The sequence below is a fragment of the Myotis davidii genome, unplaced genomic scaffold (assembly GCF_000327345.1).
Source record: "Myotis davidii unplaced genomic scaffold, ASM32734v1 scaffold5033, whole genome shotgun sequence".
Lineage (NCBI taxonomy): Eukaryota > Metazoa > Chordata > Mammalia > Chiroptera > Vespertilionidae > Myotis > Myotis davidii.
Genome location: NW_006284255.1, coordinates 9751 through 14989, shown reverse-complemented (window position 1 = coordinate 14989; position 5239 = coordinate 9751). Strand labels below are relative to the sequence as shown.

Genomic DNA, 5239 nt, shown 5'->3' with positions numbered 1-5239 from the left:
AGCTCGGGCTGCAAAGGCTGCCCCGAGACGCCGTGTGGCCATTGGGAACCTCGGGCTCGGGAGTCAGTTTGGGGGGCGGTGGAGCCAGCTCGGTAAGGGGAGCGCCCCCCCCTCCTCCGTCCGAGCTCAGGTGTCCCCTCCCCCAGCACCAGGAACAGCCTTGGGGGGCTGGGGGCTGAGGGTTGAGAAGGTTCGAGAAGGTTCCGCGCAGGTTTGGAAAGGAATGAATGCGGTGGATGGACCTTTTCTGGCCTCAGTTTCCCCGCCCGTAGAGGGAGAGAGCTGATCGTACTGGGCCCCAGGGATGGAGCCGCGTGTGGGGGTCTGTCTGTCCAGTTTCCCGCTGCAGTGGGCAGCCCCTGGCGGTGACTGCTCTCTCCGCTGGCCCCTGGCACTTCTGGCACCTGGCACCCACAGGCACCCACAGGCTCCTGGCACCCACAGGCTCCTGGCACCCACAGGCTCCCACAGGCACCTGGCACCCACAGGCACCCGCCCCTTGGCACCGAATAAATGCATCATCTATGAATTTCCCCATCCAGAAACCTCTTGAGGGTGGGGGACTTTAGCTCCATTTTACAGGAAGGGAAACTGAGGTGCGAGTGGGTCCTGCAGGTCAGCAACTTGAGGTCCAGACTGCAGGTCACAGGAAAACCGATCTGGGTCCGCTGGCCGGCCTGTCCGAGCACTGCCTGCCAGGACAGCCGTGTGTGTGTGTGTGTGTGTGTGTGTGTGTGTGTAATCACCCAAGGATATTTTTTCCATTGATCTTTCTCTCTCTCTCCCTTCTTCTCTCTCTAAAATCAATCAGTCCAGGATATTTTCCCATTGATTTTTAGAGCGTGGAAGGGAAGGAGGGTTGGGGTGGGGGGAGGGAGGAATATTGATGTGAGACACATGGATTGGTTGCCCTGCCCTGGGCTAGGGACCAAACCTGCAACCCAGGTGCGTGCCCTTGACCGGGCATGGCCCTGACAGGGAGCCGCACCCATGACCCTTCTGCACGGGCTGATGCTCTAACCCAGTGGTTCTCAACCTTGGCTGCACATGAGAATCACCTGGGAATCCTTTTAAAATCCTGATTTCTGGGCCTCACCATCCAGAAATTCTGTTTCTTTGTGATGGGGTGGGGCCACAACATTAGTAACAAAGAAACAGCATTTCCGGAGGATGAGGCCCAGAAATCAGGATTTTGAAAAGATTCCCAGGTGATTCTCATGTGCAGCCGAGGTTGAGAACCGCTGGTCTGACCACTGACCACGCGGCCCTGGAAGCCGGGGTTTTGACGATCAGATCTCAGTGTTAGAAATGCCCTGGGCAGAGCACAGGTGGAGTGTCCAGGCCTGGTCCTGAAATAGCCTGCGGAGGCTTAGGTTTCACCTCAGAGCTGGAAGGGCCTGGGGAGCGGGGGAGGGTGTCTGGCGGGGTGGTGTGTGGGCTGGGCTCGTGGGGTGGGGTGGGAGTGTGGGGGGGTGTTGTTTCTGCAGTTCTCATCCTAACCCAGTTCTCTCCTGTTCCCTCCCGCCCTTCCCCTCCTGCTCATGCTCGTGGTCTCCGTGTCGGTCCCCCCTCCACCCCCTCCCCCTTTTTTCCTGTGCGCCTCTCTCTCTGTCTCCTGTCGCCCTGGCTCTGTGGGTTTCCTTTGTGTGGGTGTGTCCTTCCTTCCCGTGTCCCTGCCTCCCCATCTCTGTGCCGCTCCCCAACCCTCTGTGTGTGTCTTTCCTCTCTCTTGTGGGTGCCTGTCCCCTTGGTTATATCATCTGTGTCCCCTGCTTCATTTCTTCCTGCCCCCTCCTGTTTCCCTCCATCTCCCCACAAACCCCTGTCTCTCCCTGTATTCTGACTCCTTCTCCCCCACCTTCTCCCTCTCTCCCGGACTCTCTCCCGCCAGTGGTGCCTGAGGCTACAAGCCCAAGGTAAGCTAGTGGCTGGGAAGACAGGGAGGAGGAGGGCTGGCTGGGGTGGCCCCCGTTGACCCCTATTGTGACCCCACCCCTGCAGTATCTTCAACTCAAGAAGAAGTTAGAAGATGAGTTCCCCGGACGCCTGGACATCGTGAGTCTTGGGGGCAGAGGGGGGACTCACACATGGGTTACACTGCCTGTCCCTCAGCCCTGGTGGCAGTGGGGTGTAGGGGCAGCCCACCCTTCACCCTGTTCCTCACCCCTGGGCAGGGTCGGTGTCCCCAAGAGGGCGTCTCAGCCCCTCCAACATCTCTCTCCCCAGTGCGGCGAGGGGACTCCCCAGGTTACCGGGTTCTTTGAAGTCATGGTAGCAGGGAAGTTGGTTCACTCTAAGAAGGTATGTCTGTCTGTCCATCCTGCCTCATTTTGGGGCTGGTGTTGGGGGGTGGTGGTGGATGGGGGTGGGCTTGGCGTCCTCGTCCCAGCTCACCCCTTTCCTCTTCCTTCCACCCCAGGGAGGCGATGGCTTCGTGGACACAGAGAGCAAGTTTCTGAAGCTGGTGGCCGCCATCAAAGCCGTCTTGGCTCAGGCCGGAGTGCCCTGAAGGCGGAGGTGAGGGGCCCCGCTCCTAGGCCCTAGAGGGGACCCCTGGTTCCTAATGTGCTCCCAACCCATGCAGCCTCCTGCCCAGTGCGCTCCCGGGCCAGCGGCCACTGGCACGCTGTTCTCGGGGCCGTACCCCTGCCTTTCGGCACCTTCTGAGCCTGATTTCCAATTTCCAAGCCAACAGGTTCCGGACAAGCCCCGAACCCCACCTCTTCTAGGACAGGGCCCCATCCGGAACCTGGGAGAGCCTAGAGCAGTGGTTCTCAACCTTCTGGCCCTTTAAATACAGTTCCTCATGTGGTGACCCAACCATAAAATTATTTCCGTTGCTACTTCATCACTGTCATGTTGCTACTGTTATGAATCGTCATGTAAATATCTGATATGCAGGATGGTCTTAGGCGACCCCTGTGAAAGGGTCGTTCGGCTGCCAAAGGGGTTGCAACCCACAGGTTGAGAACCGCTGGCCTAGAGGCATTTTTGCCACCCTCCCCCACCTGGTGTCTAGCACTGAGGCCCCACCCCCGTGCACTGTGGGCTCAGGTACCTGTGCCAGGTGCTTTCATCACAAAACTGGTGCCCAGGCCTTCAGCTCGAGTCCTGATAGAGAGCTCTGCCAGGGCAGAGTGAGGGCCCCAAAGTGAAGGGGGATGTGGACATTTCAGTTAGCGCGATGCCAAAGTGCAAAGGTCATGCCCTGTGTGGGTCTGAAATGAAGGGAGCCTCCCCTGATTGGAAACGACGACCAAGAGCCATGTCATTTCACAGCTGCAGGAGCTGAGGAGGTGGGGGCTGTTGCCTTCAGGAGAGCAGGAGTGTGTGTGTGTGGGGGGTGTCGAATGGAGCCCCTCCCATTGTGTAATCACACCATTTGTCGCTTCCAAACTGTGAGGAAGTCAAAGCTGTTGGCTGTGTCAGCCCGCGGTCCCCTCTGGTCCCAGAGAGGTCCGTCAGGGGTGATTTCAGCCCCAGAAGCAGCGGCAGGATTGACGTAAAGGAAGGAGAGAGGGAAAGAATAATTCTCGTTTGCGTGTTTTCTGAGTGCAGGGGGTCCCCAGACCAGCCTCAGGTGTGGCAATTTGCTAGAAGGACTCAGAACTCGGCGAAGCTGATCTACCCCGGTTTTGGTTCATTACCGGGGACGGGTAGAGGCTGTCAGCCCAGGGAAGAGGTGCGGAGGGCCGGTCCAGGAGAGACCAGGCGTGAGCCTCCAGTGAGGTCAGGCGGACGACACCGAGTCCTCCCAGCAGAGGCGTGTGGCCACAGGCACGCAGCACTGCAACCCGGGAGGTCACCTGGTCCTTGGGGGCCCGTCATGCAGACATAGCGGAGTGCCGCCTGGTTGGCCTTTATTCCCCCGCTTCCTCCCCGCCCCAGGTCAGGGCCCCACCACCAATCCCATTGTTAGCACAGCTGAGCTGGTGTGGCCCCGGGCGCCAGGTAAACCAACACCAGGCAGGGCATTCCGGGAGACTCCAGTGCGCCCTACCTAGTCAGGTGGTGGCTGGTGAAGAGGTCTGACCGCTGTGGGCTGGTTGCGGGGCGGGGTCAAACCATTTCAGTTGTGCTGTTTTCTCTCTGGAACTGACTTAAAGGGGTGGGAGGAGTGAGTCAGGCTTTCTGTAAGTCCGCTGGGGGCCACCCACGGGACCGTCCACAGCGGGACCTCTGCTTGCCTCGGAGGGTTTCTCAGGAAACTCCAATGAGCAGGAGGTCTGGGCCCATCTTGCCTTTGGCTTAGAATGTTCCCGCACGGTCGGCCACCCTCCTCGTGCCTGATTTTCTCCTGCGCTTGCATCTCCGTCTCCCTGTCATCGCTCTTCCCTGCAAGCTGACCTCCCCCCCCTTCTCTCTCACAGCCCGTGGCCTTGGCCCAGCCTCTCGGCAGACGCTTCATGATGGGATGGACTGAAATGTCTCCAGACGCCGGTCTTTTCCTGATGTTCTGCGGCTGCCGGGCAGACAGCGCCCTGGTCTGTGCGTGTGTGTCTTTCCCCGGAATCTGGCCTTGCACACTGGCCCTGTACCCCCCTTTCGCCGTCCCCCTGCCTACACCCCGATGTCTTCCTGTCCCCCCTCTGGTGTTTGGGCTGGTCCAGCTCCAGGTTTCTTTCCCAAGGAGGAGCCAAGAGGGGGTCCGGTTTCAGCCGTGTTTGCAACATTGACAGTTCAATAAATACTGAATGAGTTTAGCAGACGTGCCCGTGTCCCTGCGTGTCCGTTTTACTCCGGGAAGCACCCCTCCGTCTCCGTTCCAGGGAAGCAGCCCCCAGCTATCGGGGCCTCAGGATCCAGGCGCCTTGCTCATGAATACGCACTTGGAGCAGCTCTAAGCGTACGCAGCAGCTGGGACAGGAATTTAAACGCCACTGACTCCCAGATCCTTTGTCCAAATAAGTCATGCCAGTGACCTAAAGTCTTGAACACTAGTGTTAGTTTGCCAGGGTTTCCATGGCAACATACCACACAGACCAGGCGGCCCCCAACAACTTCCTCACCGTCCGCAGGCTGGAAGGCTAAGTAAGGTCAAGGTGTCCACGGGTCTGCTTTCTTCTGAGGCCTCGTCTCTCTTGCAAAGAGTCACCTCCTTGCCGTGTCCTCACATAATCTCTGCCTGTGTTCCCTGTGTCCAAATTTAATTTCTAAGACCCAGTCAGATTGGAAAAGGACCCACTTTAACAGCCTCTTTAAAGACCCATCACAGTTTTTGACAGGGCTTCAATATGTT

At 58.6% G+C, this 5239-nt stretch overlaps 1 long non-coding RNA gene across 1 annotated transcript; it reads left to right on the top strand.

Moving 5' to 3' along the window:
- Positions 1-69: 69 nt before the first annotated feature.
- LOC102755032 lies at positions 70-4708 on the top strand. Its single transcript, XR_435191.2, has 6 exons — positions 70-92; positions 1892-1916; positions 2002-2055; positions 2227-2301; positions 2420-2517; positions 4371-4708. It is a non-coding gene; the product is annotated as an uncharacterized LOC102755032 (long non-coding RNA).
- Positions 4709-5239: the final 531 nt, after the last annotated feature.